Source organism: Rattus norvegicus, chromosome 1 (assembly GCF_021556685.1).
Source record: "Rattus norvegicus strain SHRSP/BbbUtx chromosome 1, alternate assembly SHRSP_T2T, whole genome shotgun sequence".
Lineage (NCBI taxonomy): Eukaryota > Metazoa > Chordata > Mammalia > Rodentia > Muridae > Rattus > Rattus norvegicus.
Window position 1 is genome coordinate 62672401 of NC_141534.1, and position 19274 is coordinate 62691674.

A 19274-nucleotide genomic window follows, 5' to 3' on the forward strand; every position below is an offset into this window, starting at 1 on the left:
ATTAATTATCATAAGTGATGTGGACAGGACATAATCTTCTGAAAGTCTGGTTTATTTCCCCAAACAGCAACCAGGCTGAGGAACCTAAGCACAAGTATTCTGAACATAGACTCCTCTATGACAGTGAGCGCTGTTTCTTTATATTTTCTTCCTGGGGCAGCAGAACTCATGACTACAACCAGTTCCATGGTTACACTGGAAGTTGCAAATCAAGGCATCCTCTCTCACTGCCTGTCCACCTTTCTTACCCAGCCATTGTCCTCCATGGTGCAGAGAGGTAAGAGCTAGTGACTCAAGCCAGGTTAGCCAACATATAGTAATCCTGTATTGAGATATGGCTCCTCCTAAAAGTTATCAAAATCTGGGGCTGGAAAGATGGTTCCGTATTTTACAACACCAGTGTTAGCTCACAACTGCCTAAACCTCTAATTTCAGGGGATTTGAAACCTTCTTCTAAGTTCTTTGGACACCAGTCAAGCATTCATGTGCACACATGCTGGGCAAACACTCATACACATAAATTATTTTTATAAAGTGAGACCCTAAAAGTCCCATGTAATAGCTCCTACCACAGCTCTTGCTCAGCTTTTCAAGGAAGAAGTTAGTTGAGACTGAGTGCATGATGCTGAGAAATACTTCTGGATCATGATACAGATCAGATCTGATGGTACGGTTTACTAGATATATTCACAGTCTGTTAGGTGCAGTATTGTGAATCCTCTTCTGACCCTGACTCAGCTTTTATTTTTACTTTTTATTTTTTCAGTTTTATTTTTATTATGCTACTCAAGTAAATTAATACTAAATTAATGAATCTGGGAAAATGAGAATTAGTTTAAATGAGTAAATAAGAAAATGTGAAATGTTTTTTATTGAAAGCATAGTCTCAAAATTATAGTTTTTAGCAGGGCATTTAAAATACATGCTTTTTAGAAAACCATTTATTTATTTCCTTTACAATCCTGTCTTCCCAGTAACCCACCATACAATTCTTCCCTCCATTACACTTTTCCTGAAATGGCAAAGCTTGTTTCGGGGTGTCAACCCCCATGAATGCTTTTTAAAAGATTGTAAAACAGATACCTGAGGAAAAAGTATGCTTTTATGCAGTTTTAAGCATCTGATTGTTTACTTCTTTACATTTCACAAGAACAGACCCCTCTACCTAGACCAGAAGTTAGGAGCTAAATTTCAGGAGTGACAATGCCACAAACAGCATGCATCAGTGTATAGAAAAAATCTTTTTATTCCTTTGTAGACACAGGAACAGCTGGCTACTTGGCCAGTGAGCCATAAAGCAGTGTCAGGTCTGGTTATATAACCATTCCCCAGTTTTTGTTACCTCCTCTGTGAGGAAGAAACATGCATGAAATTTTGCTAATATCTCTGGTGAGTCCCTGAAGTAGTATAGCTTCCTCTTTTCTTTTCTCAGCCTCTTACCCCTTCCAAGGAAGAGCTTCAGGAAGTTTTATCTACTTGAGCTCCACTGAGTAGAGGCTGGCAAGGGTCTCTAGTGTGACAGTGATATGTGGATCCAGAGGTCCTCAGTGGAATCTAGCACATGCAGCCAGGAGCACCTGAACTCTTCCTCCAAGTCAGTTGCCCCTGCTTCCACTCTGACCAAGAGTGGTCCTGGCCATTGGGAAACCCCAGCAGAGGTGCTGCCCACCCCTGTGACTGTCTCCCAGCCCATATGAACAGACCTCCCTCCACCACCTCCTCTACCACAGGTCCACTACACCAGATATTGGAGGCATTTCAGTGGATTTGCCACTCCCCCCTCCTTCTGCAAACAAGGCAGCATCCCAGTCTGCACAGGTGGCTGGGAAAAAAGAGTGAGGAGCAGCAGTGGTGGTCTGAGATATAGAAGGCCTGTCTGGACAAGGAAGCAGATAGTAAGCACAGGGAGCAGGAGAGGAAAGGGCGACAGATGCACTCTCATTCCCTGAACTTGCTTCCTTCTCATCTTTGACCACACCGACCAAACCAGGAAAACCTTCCACACTGCAGAGGCCCCAAGAAACAGTCATTCTGGTGTTGTAGTCCCTGCAGCAGCCCCCCACTATTGAGCACAGGGATCTGCAGTTCATAACTATCAGAAAAGAGGTGCTGTCCTCTGGGGAGTCTGTCTCCAGACCCATAAAAATAAGATGTCAGGAAGAAGCTGGAGAAGCAACAGCAAATGCACCTTGTGGATATGCTAAGCAAGGAGATCCATGAGTTGCAAAACAAGGGGGACGGTAGTGCAGAGGAGACTGACTGCCTGTGGACGCTTATGCTGGAGTGGCAGTTCCAGAAGAGACTTCAGGCCATATTTCTTGCGTTTCTCCCAGGTTCATTTCATAAAACTGTTCAAGAAGCACAACATTTGATGTTTCCATAGTAGAAATTTATAACAAAATGTTTTTGCCCTTCTGGCCTTAGACAGTTCTACAGTGGTGTCTATGGTTAAGTGCCAGGCAGTGAGAACCCAGGAGTGACATTCAGAGGTACACAGGATGACCAGCAGGTGAGGTGCTCCTGGGGCCCAGTGTCCTGAGTGCAGGTCCTCAACCTTACAGCTGCCCACTCCAGCTGTGCCTGGGATGGAGCCAGTGCTACCAACCTAGGAAGCAGCTCAGGGAGTGTGCTTAGTATGTGCCCCATTGCTTCAATGCATGACAAGGTTAATCTGCAGGAGTAGCAAGGATTTTAGCCAGCACGCGTTCTGTATCTGAGGAAGAACATGTCTTTAAGAACATCAAGGTGCTCACCTCTAGCACATATCAGCTTTACATATCAAAGATATCTTAATAAAGCTGTTTAAAACATAAAAAGTTATAAGGTAGCTCAAGGGTAGGATTACTGACCCTGAGTATTCTATCTAATTACACACACACACACACACACACACACACACACACACACACACACACACAGAAAGAGCTACAAAAGTTGGAAAAATAAACGAATCTTAAAAATATATAAATAAATGTATAATTATTAAAATCTATATGAGAGTCAATGTTTATCACCCAGCATTGAGGAAGGGGCTTAGAGAAATGAAATATCCCTCTCCAACCTCAAAAAACATACGCACACACACAATCAATGACATGTGTAATTATACCAGGAAATACCCGTATTTTATAGAATGCCATAATCGAAAGTAAGAACCATCTTTTTTGTTAAGGGTTGCCAATACATTCTTTTTCCAAGGTGTGTGCAGCTGTGCCAGTCTTGTTCACTATGGGATGGAAGAGGTCCCTGACCTGTGAGCCTAGAGGTGAGCAGGGGATCTTTGCTCCATTCTGAGACTGAGAAAGGCAGGGTGCCCACTCAAGGGTCCATAGCAGGGAAGGTTTTCAAGCTATGACAGTGCTGGAAAAGCCTATACAAGGCACACAGTTAGCAGTGATGTGTTTGCAGGGAGTCCAAGAAACCAGCTTTGTACTGATGCAGGTGGGCAAGCATTTATCATCCAACTCCCACTCTGAGAGCAATGAGAGTATTGCTTAAGTTTTATTTCATAGATTTGATCCCTGACCAAAATACCAAAAACTGCACCCTTAATGATGTAGCAAATAGAATAGTGGATGCTAGGCCAGGAACCTTTGACTCTTCTAATACCATTGTGTATTTCCGAGCAAGTAAGGAGAGGTATCAATGGACAGCAGTCTGTTTCCCCACGAGTACTCTACCACTGAGTTAGTAGCCTTAGCCCTCCTCACCTCTAGGAAAAGGGTGTCAGTAAGTTGGCCAAGCTGATCTTAAACTCATGATGTAGACCAGGCTAGCCTTGAAGTTCTGATCCCCCTACCTACTGTGTGTCTTGAGTGTCTGGTATTACAGGCCCGTTTCTCTATGGATTAGTAGCCCATGGAAGAGTCCATGATCCCATGACACTCTAGTTCTCAGCCTGTGGAAGCTATTGGCCTAAGGGGGAGATGGAGTCCATCTGAAGGGATGGGTCAACAAGACAACTCTGTAGAGTGTGGAACTCATCATTCATATTGGGTCCCTGCTGGGAAGAGGAGAAATCAAGAGGAGGGAGGAGGCTTGGTGTTGGGGAATCCTCCTCTTCCTCCTCCTCCTCCTTCTGCTGCTAATGGTGCTGGCGCTATTGCTGTTTCTCCTGTTGGTGCTGTAGCTTCTGCTGGTGTCTTTTCCTTGGCCATGTGTCTGAAATCACCTCCTGTTTATACTCAGGACATGACAGAATTTCAATATGGCACTGTGAGAGAAAAAAAGTCAATTTATTCTAAGCAAAAATCTTATGCGGTAGAATACTTAGATTACCATTTGGAGCTTTGATTGCCTTATTATTTTATTAAATCTTCTCTTCTACTTCTCATTTAGATTTTTGAAAGAAATCATTTAGAAATGTTACATATATATATATATATATATATATGTAACAATATATATCAGTTGCTAGGTCTTAAGAATGAAAAAATCAGTATGCAAAACAATATGCATGCATGCAGGATTCTGACCATCAACAATAACCCAAAAAGTAGGTTGTTGATACTTATTCAGTGACAAACCTTGTTATTAATTTTAAGGCTTAATGGAGTGGGATGTTACATTTGAAAACATAAGACTCTGTTCTGCAGCACTTGTGATTGATGACCACATGTGCTAGAACCAGTAGCCCATGGATGAGTCCATGAGCCCATGAATCTCTAGTCCTCACCCTGTGGGAGCTATTGGCCTAAGGGGGAGCTGTAGTCCATCTGAAGGGATGGGTCAACAAGAAAACTCTGTAGAGTGGGGAATTCATATTGAGTCCCTGCTGGGAAGAGGAGAAATCAAGAAGAGGGAGAAGGCTTGGTGTTGGGGAAACCTCATAAAAGAACTTAGAGAAGATACAAGGTAAGAATTGTGGGGAAAATGGAAACCAGAGACAGAGGAAGGACCAGCATAGAGCAAACTAGAAAGGACAAAGCACGAAGGTACCTGGGCTGTGCCTGCTGCTTGTTATCTGGACTCTCCCTGTGGCTCATTTCTGGGGTGAGATTCTGTTCTGCCCCAGGCGAGGTTTCTTTCTCCTTGGCAAGCAGCAACAAAGCTTTATCAGGGCATTTGCTATATTCCTGGTCCACCCCTTAAAACCTCTGTGCCGGACCCTGCTGGAGATGGGCTGATCCTCTAATGGGGCTCTGTGGGAGACTAGATTATCTTCTTTTATTTCCTTGTTGCTACTCTTCTCACTGAAGATGCTTGTTGTTTGAATGTATGGGACACTCATGGCATATTTGTGACAGTGGTCCTGTACAGTAAAATCCAATACAACCACACACAGCTCACAAGATACAAACAAGTCGCAGAGGGCTCCACTCCACACCTCCTCTCAAAGCACTCAAAGAAATCCAGGCCTGGCAACAGCTTAACATCTGTTGGCTGGGACGCCTCACAGTCGCTCCTCATGAGGTCACAATAGGACCTGTCATGACATGGTTGGGAAGGGCTTCAAGGCTCTGGCTTCTGTGGGCTATGGAGAGATTTAAGGCTTTTAGAAATCAAAGCCTGTAAGATGTTTACCTCTCCTCTGTTCTCTGTTTTGAATGTTTTCTATGCCTCCTGCTTCAAAGTCATCATGTCTACACTCAGGGTGTCACTTTTTCATTGAATTCTGAATGATTAGCCTCAAACTGATGGTACACTGTTAAAAAAAAATAAAAAAAAACAAAGCTGTGTTTCTAAACTGACCCATCAAGATGACACTGATTTCATAAATCCTCAGAAAGGCTCTAGGTTATCATCAAACACCTGAGACAAAGCTGCAGGGATAGGCAGAGCACTTGCCTCCCAAGGGTAAGGAATTGAGTTTCAATCCCCAAAACCCCCATCAATGTTGGGTGCATCAGCAAAGCCCACAAGCTCAGCATCTGTGCAGTGGGGAGGGGTTGGGGCTTGAAGACAGGTGGTCTGACATGCAGGCGTGAGGACCTGTCAGAGGATGGCCTCTGACAGGACATGGGGTAGTGGTATGCATGGACACCTAGGCACATAAGGGGGTATGCATACACAGGCAGACACTTCCTCTCACACAGAGGTTGGCATGATGTATAGAAAACCAAGTCCATCCTGAGTGTAGGGCTCACTTTAAATATTAAGGTCCAGTGATGGAAGAGGTATGTATGAGGACAAAAAGCTCTGTGCAACCTGGGGCCAGAAGGAACAGAGTGGCTATGCTGACACAGTTGAAATGAATTCTCAATCACAGTCTGTGACAGCCAGGTCACAGGACCCAGTCTGCTGTGTTATTTGTGAGCAGCCAGTGCAGCCAGAAGCTAACTATTGAGCACTGACTGGCCCAAGCCCAGAAAGGGTCTCTGTTTCTCAGAGTGCTGGGGGCAGTGCAGTGTGTAGCGCTTTCCTTCTGAAGACTCTTCTGGGGTTTGGAGTCCCCTGTAGAGGACTCTCATGGCTGCAGACACTAAGCCTGGGAGGAAAGATCCTCATCTGTAGAATTCACTGAGAGCAGAAAAGGAAAGAAACAGCAAAATGTGCCACCTCTGCTCACTGTGGTTCAGCTTCTGCCTTTGCAGCTGAGCTCAGGTGCCCTGGAGTCCTCCCTAGCCTGAGTCAGTGATCTCAAGTTTAAGTCCCTACTTCCTGGTTTGTAGTATCAAACAAAGCACAGTTTCAGGCAAGAAAAGCTGTGAACACCATCTAGACATTGCTGTCTACATTTGAGGGGGACTGTTGAGCCCCAAAGGGAGCAAGGGTTACAAGGTCAGGTATTATAGGAATGGCCAGGGTTGGAATCCAAGTTCCAATCTCCCTTTGCTCTGGGCAGAGGGTAGGCCTGGCAATTGGTTCCTGCTGTGTACATGGGGAGAATCAAAGGGTCTTATGGGATCGCTGGCACAGACCTGCCCAAGCATGGCTTAGGGAGCCTCACACCAACTCAATATTTGATGTGTTCCCAGTTTTGTCTACCATCCTCAGCTGTGTGCCATTTTCCCTGCCTCCTGCAAGGGACCCTAAATATCTTCCTATAAAAGGCGATCAAGGAGGAGTTGCACAAGGACAGGTGGGGCTCTGTGGGGAGGTTCACATGGGCTAACACATTAGAGGGCCACAGTCCCTGGATTGATGCTGGATGGACACCCTCCTCTGACATCCAACAGAGAGATCTTCACAGAGATCAATAGAAGGCTTCTCTGAATAGCTGTGCAGAGCACCTCTGATTCATGGACTTAGGACTGACACCCATAGGATGCTTTTGAGGAGCCGATTGTGATTCAAGGGCTCATCTGCCTGGGTCCATGTGCCTCTAGAGATGAGCCCAGGACTTGGCTGTGGCTGGTTATGGGATCAGATCAGAGGATGGGAGGGGGCTTGTCCTTGGCTCCTGGGAGTAGAGCAATTTTTCTTTCCCTGCCCCTACTTTTTTTGCTTTTCTTTCCTTGGCATAAGGAGGGACTGGAAGAAGTCTGTCTATGGGGAGTGAGGATGGCTGGGAAACTGCTCGCTGTTCTACATTGTCATGCAGCTGGGGGCTTGGGGTTGTTGGCAGGATAACCTCTGCACCATTCCAGTCTGCTTCTCTCCACTTTATCCATGCATCCCTGTCCCAGGGCTGGGAGACCTGGATACAAAAGTCCCACCTGTAGCTTCCAGTCCAGGGATGGAGTCCCTCAGTGAATGGATTCCAGATGGTTCTGTGTAAAGCTGCATCAAACAGGGTAGTTACTGAACATGTGGGTACATGGAGGAGGATACTGCACTGCACCCACCCACATTTCATATAAAACCAATCCTCATGCTCTGGTACTAATTGGTTCTTTTTATACCTTTCACCATTTTTGCTATTCACTGTACTGTTAAGGGTGAATTTTCATTGTTTCACTTCTGCAAAAAGACAGAGTTTAGCATTGGAGACTCCCTACAGCCTGGCTGGAAGGGAGGCCTACACCCATGTGTCCTTCTAGGAAAAAGCTCTTTCATAGGATGCCTCCCTGCGTCCCAGGATGTGTGGAGGGCTCTGTGCCCTACCCAGGGTTGACCTCAGTATATTAACGGGAGCAGAGGCTTCTCTCTGATAGAACAGTACCACCCTCCTGCAAGATGTCTATGATGGTTTGTATATGCTTAGCTCAGGGAGTGGCAATATTAGGAGGCGTGGTCTTGTTAAAGTAGGTGTGTCACTGTGGGCATGGGCTTTGAAACCCTTTTCCTATCCACATGCAAGCCAATCTTCCCCAAGCAGCCTTCAGATGAAGATGTAGACCTCTCACTTACTCTGGCACCATGACTGCCTGGATGCTGCCATGCTCCCAGCTTGATGATACTGGACTGAGTCTCTGAACCTGCAATCCTGTGTCCATTAATGTTGTCCTCATAAGAGCTGCATTGGTCATGGTGTGTCTGTTCTCAGCAGTAAACCCCTAACTGAGACAATGTCAATGTTCCCTGCTCCAGCTTCCTGGCTATAGAAGCTTCACACATGAGCAGCATTCTCTTGGGATATGGGCCTAATAGGCTCTAGGCTGTCTGCTTGATCTGAGAGTGTTAGGACATCCTGCTCCTAAGGGCATTGTTACTGTTCCCATGCAATACTGTGAAAACATCAGCAGGCTCATGCTTTCTTACCCCCCTGAACACAATGCTGCCTTTTCCAGGAGTGGATCCAACAGCTCTCAGAACCTCCTCAGGAACTATGTGTTACCCAAGGATTACCTGCACTTGCTTACACACCCCTATTCTGTGTCCTGAAAACTTTTCAAAGCCCATTCATCTGAGACTGGTGAGTTCAGGACAGTAGTCCCAAGTGTCTTGTCCTACGCTGACAGTTCATTCTCATGAGGCATCACTTACCCTTGACAGAGGATTTTTCCAAGGGGCATTGGATGTGCAGGAGAATTGTGTGTGCTGACTCCTGTCAGATCAGCACAGGATACCATCAAGGCCCCATTTGCTCTTGATTTTGGAACTCATGGTCTTGGCACTGTCTTGTTGTTATTTAGGTCCCTGTCAGTCCCTAATTGAATTTTAGCATGGGAACCCAGGGCAGTTGTCTACAAAGATATTCCTAGTATGGGCCACATCTTCACCTTGCCAGACATAAAGCACAACAAAACACCAGGCAGGCAGAGAACCCTCAGGGGCTGGAACTGGCATGTTCAAACACTCTGGCTTGACCTTGGCCAGCACAGATTCAGAGAACATCTTCTATGTAGGAAGATCTCCTTCCTCCTCTCAGAGTTTAGGACATCTAGAGGTAGGCTAAGGTGCTGGCACAATGTGAGCAGAGGCAGCACTCTGGGCTTGTTCAGTGTCAAAGCCTCCCTGCCACCCCTGTATCACAGTCACAGCAGCCCATCTCATGAGAATTCTAGGGCTGCTGATATCCTGGATGAATAATCCATGTTCTGCTGCTAGTTTCTTTGCTTCCGCATGGACAACTGAGAGAAGGGATTGATTAAGTGTAGGTGAGGAAGCCCTGCAAATATCTACTTGGTGTTAATAAAGACAATGGGTTCTGACTGGCAAGATCTTTGAATTAGATTTTGAAAAATGCCACCTAGGAACAGTTAGTAGGTACTCTCAGGAAGGTGCAGCATGGTGGGCACAATGGGACAGGATCCCTGAGGCTGGTGCAGTGGGACAGGGTCGTTGGGGCAGGTAAAACTGAGTAGGAAACGTGAGCCAGGAACAACCGGGCAGGGACCCTGGTTCAGTTACAACAGAGCAGGAATCCTGGGGGAGATGCAAGGGGGCATGATTCCTGGGGAAGGGATCTTGTAGTTGTGGCCCTGTGGCATGTGCAACTGGCAGGGACCCTGGGGCAGGTGCACTGTGACGTGCACCCAAGCTGGAATGTTCAGACAGGTGTGTGTTTGCTTCATGCAGCTGCTGTCTGAAGTAGAGAACACTGGCAACTGCCCCAGAGGGGATTTTGGGAACTCCTTCCAAGAATCCCTTAGCTCCTAACTGAGAAGCTATACATTCAACCGATGGACCTTTATTGAGATGAGCAGATTCTAAGGGAGCTGCCTTGAATGAACAGCCAAAGAAAGCAGAAATGAAGAACAAGCAATTGCAGCAGACATGTTCGTGTGTTTTCGACCAGAAAAGTAGGAAAGGAAGAAACTGATTAAGTCAAATCACTTCTCTGTCTATCCATCCATCCATCCATCCATCCATCCATCCATCCATCCACCCACCCACCCACCCATCCATCCATCCATCCATCCATCCATCCATCCATCCATCCATCCATCCGACCATCCATTTCCCTGAGGGAAGTCAGCTTTTCTTTCTGAGAATGTCGAAGCAGCGCTCCCTTGTGGTGACAATGAGGATTGCAGGCAGTGAGATAAGTTGGTATTTATTAATTTATTGATTGATTGATTGATTGATTGATTGATTGATTTCATTCATCTGCGATAGACTGCCACTTGTGGCCAGTCCCCATCTGCATCAGCTGTACCATAAACCCAGTCTCAGTGTGACACAGAAAAGGCCTAAATGGAAAGTATGTCCTCTCTCTAAGCGACACTGTATAATAACATACTCTGGACTGCAGGTCAGTCAAGGCCTGTGTTTAGGAGACTTGTGGACAGATGAATGTCTGTGAGTCTGGACTTAGACTCTGTGGAGGGCTCAGGTCACCTGACTGTCCTGAAGCTTCCCACTGTGATTTATTTCCCTCCTACAGAGCCAGACACCTGAGCAACTGCATTTCCTGGTTATCCCCTAATCCTCTTACACTGTGTAGTGTGTTCAATCTCAGGGAGGGCCTGGGAATCTGAGAGACACCACTGAGCCCTCTGGGCCTGGCTGACTCAACCTGAGGCTACTCTGTGTGTCTTCATTTTGCTCACCCTCCAGAGACCTCAAAAGTCCGCAGTGAGCTTGCTGAGAGGTCAGGAACCTCCATATTGGCCCAAGAGCAACTGTCCTCTTTTACAGGTTCATCCACAGAGCTTGTAATTCTGATTGGTGCAACAGTCTGGAAGAGTGAAAGATGTCATCTCCCAAGGACAAGTGCTGTGCTAGTGGACACTGAGGAACTTCAGGGATCAAACCCTTCCCCATTCTTCTCCAGCCTCTCTTGTTCTTCGTTGAGATGTTTCCTGCAGATCTAAAAGATCCAAGCAATCCATGACATAGTTTGAACATAATCTCGACATTTTATTCATTGCCTGATAACTAAGACTAGGTAAAATTTATTTATTTATTTATTCATTCATTCATTCATTCAATCAATCATTCGTTATGCATACATACAGGGTAGCTGTATTTAGAAAGACCAGAGAGGGCATCAGATGTCATTAGAGACATTTGTGAGCCTCCATGTGTTTGCTGGGATTTGAACTCAGGACCTCTGAAAGAGCATTCAGTGCTCTTAGCCACTTATCAATCTTTCCATTTTCCAGGCTAACTTTTTTACTTCCAATAATGTCTTCTTTATTCAGGTTACATCCTGATCCCAGTCACTCTCCCTCTTCCCTTCCCAGTCCCACCTTACAAATCCTTTCTACCATAATGCTCTCCCTTCTCTTTGGACAAGGGGAGAGTCCCTGGGTACCACACCACCCCGGGACATCTAGTCCCAGGTGGTCCGAGCACATTCTGCCCCACAGATTTACAATCAGGCAGTCCGGGTATGAGGAACAGATCCAATGGCAGGCAACACAGACTGAGACAGTCCTGGATCTACTTGTCAGATGACCCACATGGAGACCAACTGCAGATAGCTAACCTGGCTCTGGGGTTGGTTGCACAGGCTCTAGCATACTCCATGAACCAAGGTATCTGACGGTAGGGGACTTCTTGTAGTGTTTTAACCCAACCAGTTTCCTTGGCACTCTCCCCCACTCTTCCACAAGACTTCCCGAGCTCCATCTGAGGATTGGCTGTGGCTTTCAGCCTCTGACTGAAGCCTCTGGAGACAGGTGTGCTACTTTTCTGTCTGCAAGTAAATCAGAAAGAATATCATAAATAGCGTCAGAGGTTGTGTCTGTCACATGAGACAGATCTCACTTTGTGTCAGTCATTGACTGGTTGGTCCCTCAATATCTGCTTTACCTTTATCCCTGCACACTTATTGGCAAGACAGATTTCGAGTTGAAGGTTTTGTGAATGTATTGATGTCTCCTTCCTCTTCTAGAAGTGTTTCTTGTTACAGGAGGTGGCCATTTCGTTTTCATGCTCTGGTAAGCCTGCAAGGGAGGCTTTGTGTTGGGTCCAGTAGTTAAAAGCAAGACCTGGGAAGAGGAACGGCAGAGTTGTGATCTAGGACTTCCTGCATCAGCCAGCTCTGGGTCCTGGGAGCCTAGGCAGGCTTTGCAGTCATAGAGCTCCATCCACTGCCCAAGTCCCATCCTGACACCTTCTCCATCTCTATTACAGACCATTGTAATTCTGGCATAGTCGCTCTGTCCTGGGCCCGATAGGCCATCCTACCCTGGAAGAACAGAGAGTTCAAGGACGGCCAAATTTCACTTAAGCAAACTTGTTCTCAGACTGTGTGGTTGCTCTGTCTTAGCTCTCATAACACACTTCCCTCTACGTTGCCTTAGGCTGTATCCTCCAAGCATCCCACCATGCATCAGCTCCATATCCTGACGAACCTACCTTAGGATCCCTGATAATTCCAGACACTTTAATGTTCTCCCAGGATAGACTGTGGCCTCTGGTGTGGCTCACATTGATCCTAGAAGTTCTTGGGATCCTCCATGCCATGGCATAGGATGTCTCTGAATCCGCACTGGCCTGAGGGATTCCATCTGGCACAGGATTCTCTCCCTATTGTTGAATTTTGGCTCTTACGTATTTCAGGAATGGCTCTGCATGTGGTCAACACACACTACCCTGGAAGACCAGAGAGTTCAAGGTCGGCCAACTTTCACTTAAGCAAACTTTTTCACAGACTGTGTGGGTCCCATCAGCAAAGAGTAGCCTCCACATTGCAATGATGTGCAAACTTCTGCCTTTCAGCCATGATGGACTTTAGTATCTACCCTGAGGACCCTCCACAAGCCACAGGTGGGTGATGTGTAAATTGGGCATGTTATTGGGTCAGGTCTTCAGTGCAGTGCCTTAAGCTGACAGCCTTTTGGGAGGGCATATGCTTCTCTATTAAATGAACCGGTTCCACTGTTGGCCTGGACTCTGCTGTGTCTGCCGCTCATGCTCTCCTCCAAGTCTCTAACTGTCCCTAAACTCCTTGACTGGCTGGTCAATCAGTCTTCATACCAGTCTAGAGCCATTCTATAAACACAGAGCCCAGACTGTCCTCTGCCGACGTTTAACAGGGCTGCTGGTTTAGTGTCCTGGGTTCCCTATGGGGGTGCAAACTCAAGTTTCTTAGGTCCCTATGTGTCTGACAAAAAGCCTTTAGAACAAGGTAGATGTGAAGAAATCAGGAAATAAACTCCTGCAGTACTTCATGTCTACCACTGGAGGGCTCTACACTTTTCTGGTCCTGGTGTGCTACTCAGCAAACCCTCTCACTGGAAGGCTCTGTGCCTGAAGCAGAGAACCTCTGCTAAACACAATGTTACCAAGAAACTGGCTGTATCTTCATGGCAGCCTGTAGAAGATTCTCCACGACCCTGAGGACCCAATTGGGAAAACTTAGGTAGGCAGGGTGTGGGAGCCACCAGGGCTCTATGGAGACCTTACCCAGAATTTAATCTCCAGCTGGGCATTCCGATTAACATGACCCACACTCCTATGAAGGTCTCTGGGTGGCTCCTGATATGAGGTGGGGGAGGGGGGAGGACAAGGAAGCTGGGTCAAGACAGAAGCACTGTCCTTACTCACTGCGTCTGGGCTTGATCCTGCCCTAACTGTGAAGCAGGAACCAAACACCCACTCCTCATGGGACTGTCCGTGATGAGGCCAGCTGAGGATCTGAACCCTCAGCAAGAAAGACAGGAGCTGTATGTGCCACAGACCAGAGCACAGTGTCCCGCATAAGCCCATCTCTCAAATGATGCCATCTCCTCCCCAGAGTGGCTCCAGTCTGGGTTAGGAGTGGGTCATGTATTCCGAGCTCTCTGCTACTCCTGCAAACACAGCAATGGTGCCTTCTCATGCTCATCTATACTGAGCCTAGGGAGCAGCCAGAGGTCATACTCATGGGAATTCAGACTCAGTTCAATCTGCTATCCTGTAGCCCATGAGTCTGGACTCAACTTTAGTGGTCAAGGCCAGTGGTTTATTTCCTGGACAAGACTTTGAGAATGTTAGTGACACATTGTATGCCCTTGGCTGGCCTTCACACTAATAGCCCTGAGTGACCATTCCAGCCTGCCCTCAGGGATTCAGATCAGCATTGGCCAGATCAGGCTCTTTGCTACCTGTTCCTATAGCTCACCTCCACTGTAGTTCATGTGTCCTGGCTGCTGCAGCTGCTCCAGAAGCTACCAGATGTCTTCCCACAGAATCCTGTAGTCCCTGTGGGCTCATCCACAGACATCTCACACTCTCCCTGCTGGGAGTTAGGCTGGATGCCTGCTGTGTGGGAGCTGCCTTGGCTTGTGGAGCAGAGTCAGAAGCAGTGGAGGAGATGTTGTCTGCTGCTCTTAATGTCCTCAGTGCCCAGGGCTTGCCTGTGGTGTGGTTGTGGTCCAGCTCCAGTTAATCACTGATATAAATTCAGCCCGTAGAAGCTGCGTACCCCATGAGGCACAGGGAGGACCATGACTGAGGGAGAACCATGCAATCCAGGACCCTGTTGGGATCAGGGAATATTCCAGGTCCCCTCTCACGCAGGATGCAAGGCTAGGAGCTCTGTGTGCCCTGACACAGGGGCATGGGACCGTGACTCCCATGAAATGCTCCTTCATACCTATTACATCATCAGCTTTGAGAAGGTCTTCCTCAGTAAGAACATTCCACACTGCTTGCCTCTGCCATCTGGCTCTCTTTTCCAGGGCTGCATGCCCTCAGGAACATTGACATGTCTTCTATGAAAATTAATATTCTGTTAAATCATTTTGATAAACAGTTCTCTGCATGATATCTGTGTCCAGAAGTAGTCATCAGCAATTCTCACGGGGACAGGGAATCAAAATCTTCCCCCTGCTCTTCATCCTCCTCTTTCTCCTCCTCTTCCTTCTCTTCCTCCTCCTCCTCTTCTTTCTCCTCCTCTCTTCATCTTCCTCCTCCTCCTCCTCCTACCCTCCTCGCTCTCCTCCTCCTGCTGCTGCTGTGCCTAATGCTGCTTCTGCTATTGTTGCTACTCCTGTTGCTGCTGTAGTTTCTGCTGGTGTCTTTTCCATTGCCATGTGTCTGAAATCACCTACTGTTTATACTGAGGACATGAAAGAATTTCCAGATGACACTGTGAAATAGACAAGACAATTTATTCCAAGCAAAAAAGACAGTGAGGTAGAATTCTTAGCTTACCATTTGGGGCTTTGATTTGCCTTACTATATTATAACTTCTTTTTTCTACTTCTCAGTTGAGGTTTTTGAAAGAAACCGATTAGAACTACTACCTATAAAATTCAATAGATCAATAGGTCTTAGGAACAAAAAAAAACCAGTATGCAAAACAATATGCATGCATGCAGGATTCTGACCATCAACTATAACCCACAAACTAGGTTGTTGATACTTATTCAATGACAAACCTTGTTAATTAGTTTTGAGGCTTAATGGAATTGGATGTTACATTTGAAAACATAAGACTCTGTTCTGAGGCACTTGTGATTGATGACCACATGTGAAAATATCAGTAGCCCCTGGAGGAGTCCATGAGCCCATGAACCTCTTGTCCTCACCTTGTGGGAGCTATTGGCCTAAGGGGTAGCTGGAGTCCATCTGAAGCGTTGGGCCAACTAGAAAACTCTGTAGAGTGGGGAACTCATCAATCCTATTGGGTCCCTGCTGGGAAGAGGAGAAATCAAGAAGAGGGAGAAGGCTTGGTGTTGGGGAAACCTCATAAAGAACTTAGAGCAGATACAAGGTAAGAATTGTGGGGAAAATGGAAACCAGAGACAGAGGAAGGACCAGCATAGAGCAAACTGAAAAGGACAAAGCACAAAGGTACCTGGGCTATGCCTGCTGCTTGTTCTCTGGACTCTCCCTGTGGCTCATTTCTGGGGGGAGATTCTGTTCTGCCCCAGGCGAGGTTTCTTTCTCCTTGGCATGCAGCAACACAGCTTTATCAGGGCATTTGCTATATTCCTGGTCCACCCCTTAAAACCTCTGTGCCGGACCCTGCTGGGGATGGGCTTATCCTCTAATGGGGCTCTGTGGGAGAGTGGGTTGTCTTCTTTGATTTCCTTATTGCTACTCTTCTCAGTGAAGATGCTTGTTGTTTGAATGCATGGGACACTCACGGCACATTTGTGATAGTGGTCCTGTGTAGGTGTCATCGGTAGAGGCCTGAGACGACCAGCCACAGTGGATCTTTTGCCTCCTTTTGGATGAGCATTCTGGCCATAGTGAGATACGTGACCATGGGAGGATGACACCCGCAAGGTGCCAAGGACAGGCAGGCTTCCACTCCTCTTTGGTTCTAATCTAAAAGCAGCAGCAGGATCAAGGCTAGGGAATGGTGCTGCAACGGGACTCATTTGCTGTGCCTGGGCTGTGCAGCCATCCCCCTGGAGAGCCTGCTTTTGTAGAAAGAAATAAGTTGCCATTTCCTCATTATATTTTCTTTGTTTTAAAGAGTGTTTTACTACAGAGGCTTGGAATCCAATGCTTTTCATGGCATCCAAAATGGCCCGGTCTGGTGTGAGGGGAAGCATTTCTTCATAGGGACCTATCAATCCGTTCCAGTGTTCTTTGAACCAAGGGTGTTTCATCGCCTTTCTTGCTGTTGGTCTAAAGTTGGGATTTACCCTCAGTAATTTACTAAGGAGGTCCTCCAGTTCTTTTGAAACCCCACAGGGAGCAGGATATACCCCTGCCACTACTTGTCTTTGCAGTTCTTGGATGATCACTGAATCAAATGGGAGCTTTCCCACTACCATACAGTACAAGACCACTCCTATAATCCACATATCATTCTTCGGCCCGTCATACCGATGGCCAAGGAGGAGTTCAGGGGAACCAAAAGAGTACGTGCCGCAGTGGTGGTTTAGCATTTTTCCAGGTTGAAATTGGGTGCTAAGCCCAAAGTCGATGACTTTGACCTTTTTGTTTTTATCAATCATTATATTGTCCAGTTTGAGGTCTCGGTGAACAATCCCCTTTCCATGGCAGTAGCTCACTGCTGACAATATCTGTTCAAATATTTGCCGGGCCTCATCCTCCTCTATGTGCCCTGACTCTCTGATGTACTGGTAGAGTTCTTGGCCTTCCACCAGCTCCATTATGAGGTATATTCTCGTTTCCTTTTCAATAACTTGTATGAGAGACACTATGTTGGGGTGGTTGATCTTTCTCATTATGTTTGCTTCCATCATGGCTGGCTGGAACCACTGCTTGTCCTTTCGCAGAACTTTGACAGCCACCGGGGTTCCTGTGAGCCGGTGGTGGGCCAGGAGGACTTTGGCGTTGCCCCCTTGCCCAATTGTCCCCAATACTTGGTATTGGGAATGGAAGTTGCCCTCCTCAGAGATACTGGGCTCGGGTGTAGGGGTTGGTAACTCCTCCTCAGTCTCTGTAGGCATTTTATCAGTACTAATGCTACCTAAAAATAACAAAAATGGAATCAAATAATGAAAAAGATGGAGCAATATAGGAGCTAAAATTACACTTGTGGTACGTAAAAGAAACAAACAAAAGAAAAAGAAAAAAAAAACAAAAAAAGACAAAGTAAAAACTAGACTAGAAAAATAGAGCAAAATTATGAAAAAGTTAAGGGGAAAATATGAAGTCATAAGTAAAAGCCACCCAAATAACCAACCCCAAAAGAGAAAGCCAAGAGCACACACATACTAAATGCAATGATGAAAATAAAAATCGTCATACTACAATAGGATTGGGCGGCCAAAGATGGTCAATACTATGAATAGATGTTCATTGAAGAAAAAAAAAACAGATGAAAGAAATGAGAGGAGAAAGACTGAGTATAAGACAAAACAAACAAATATAAAAAGCCAACACTTAAGGGAAAACTCCATTGAATTTCAGGACCTAGTGATCCACAAAAATCCACAACTCTCCAGAGCAAAATACTGAAAATTAAAATTAACCAACCACAAGGAATAAGGCAGTTAAATACCAGTGAATAGTAAACCTTAAACAAAGGCCGAAGAGTCAAAGTGTCACAAAAGGCAAATTTGTATCAAGTCTAAGCCAATGATTGCTTGTACTCAATAAATAGAGAAACAGGAATAATGTAAAAGGATAAAACCGCAGGACATTGAAAATGGAGATAGAGTTAATCATCCGACTGCAGAACCGTAAATAATCAAAGCAGTAATATAGCATGTGAGAACATAAAAACCACCAAAAAATGAAACCAGCAATCCATAATAAATAAATAAATAAATAAAACAAAAAACAAAACCCCAATAAGGAAATAGCCAATGGCGTGGCAATATGTGACCTAATTCTTTCTCTTGAAGTCATCCAAAAATCAATCAATCAAGAAATAGGCAGCCAGCCATCTACATAGGCCTTTAAACTGATATTATGGGGTTGGCATACCAAATGCCTGGGAGCGACTGGACAACCAGCCCAGATACTTGGGCAGCTGCAGGCCAGTGAGAGAGCCTGTCTTGAAAATAAGGTTGAGAACCTACCTCAGGAACAGCAGCCGGGGTGACTACTGGCCTCTACACCCTCTTGCACTGAGGTGCAGGTAATATAGATACAAGGGGCAAAAGGGGATGGGCACGTGCACACACAGACACACAGACACACACACACACACACACACACACACACAGGCACACACACAGGCACACACACAGAAATACACAGAAGTGAACTTATACTCACACAAACTCTTACAAACACCCAGATTCACACAAAACACGCATACTTACACACAAGGAAACCTGGAAAAACACACGTCAGACACATACACACATACACACAGGGATACACATACGCACAAGAAGACATACACACATACAAACACATACACACATACAAACTTGTAAACTCACACACTCCTACATATACTGACAAACACACAGGCAAAAGTGTACACGCACTCACACACAGGCCAATCTGTCAACACACACTCTCTTACACACACTGATACATACACATATACACAGTACAGTAAAATTCGACACAACCACACACAGCTCACTAGATACAACCAAGTCGCAGAGGGCTCCACTCCACACCTCCTCTCAAAGCACTCAAAGAATTCCAGGCCTGGCAACAGCTTAATATGTGTTTGCTGGGCCGCCTCA

The 19274-nt window shown here is 46.1% G+C and overlaps 1 pseudogene across 1 annotated transcript; it reads right to left on the reverse strand.

Annotated features, from left to right (window-relative positions):
- Window positions 1-16043: 16043 nt before the first annotated feature.
- On the reverse strand, window positions 16044-17573 carry LOC134485092 (sperm motility kinase Y-like; annotated as a pseudogene). Its single transcript, XR_015648497.1, has one exon. The product of XR_015648497.1 is annotated as a sperm motility kinase Y-like, transcript variant X2 (transcript).
- Between the last annotated feature and the right edge of the window lie 1701 nt (window positions 17574-19274).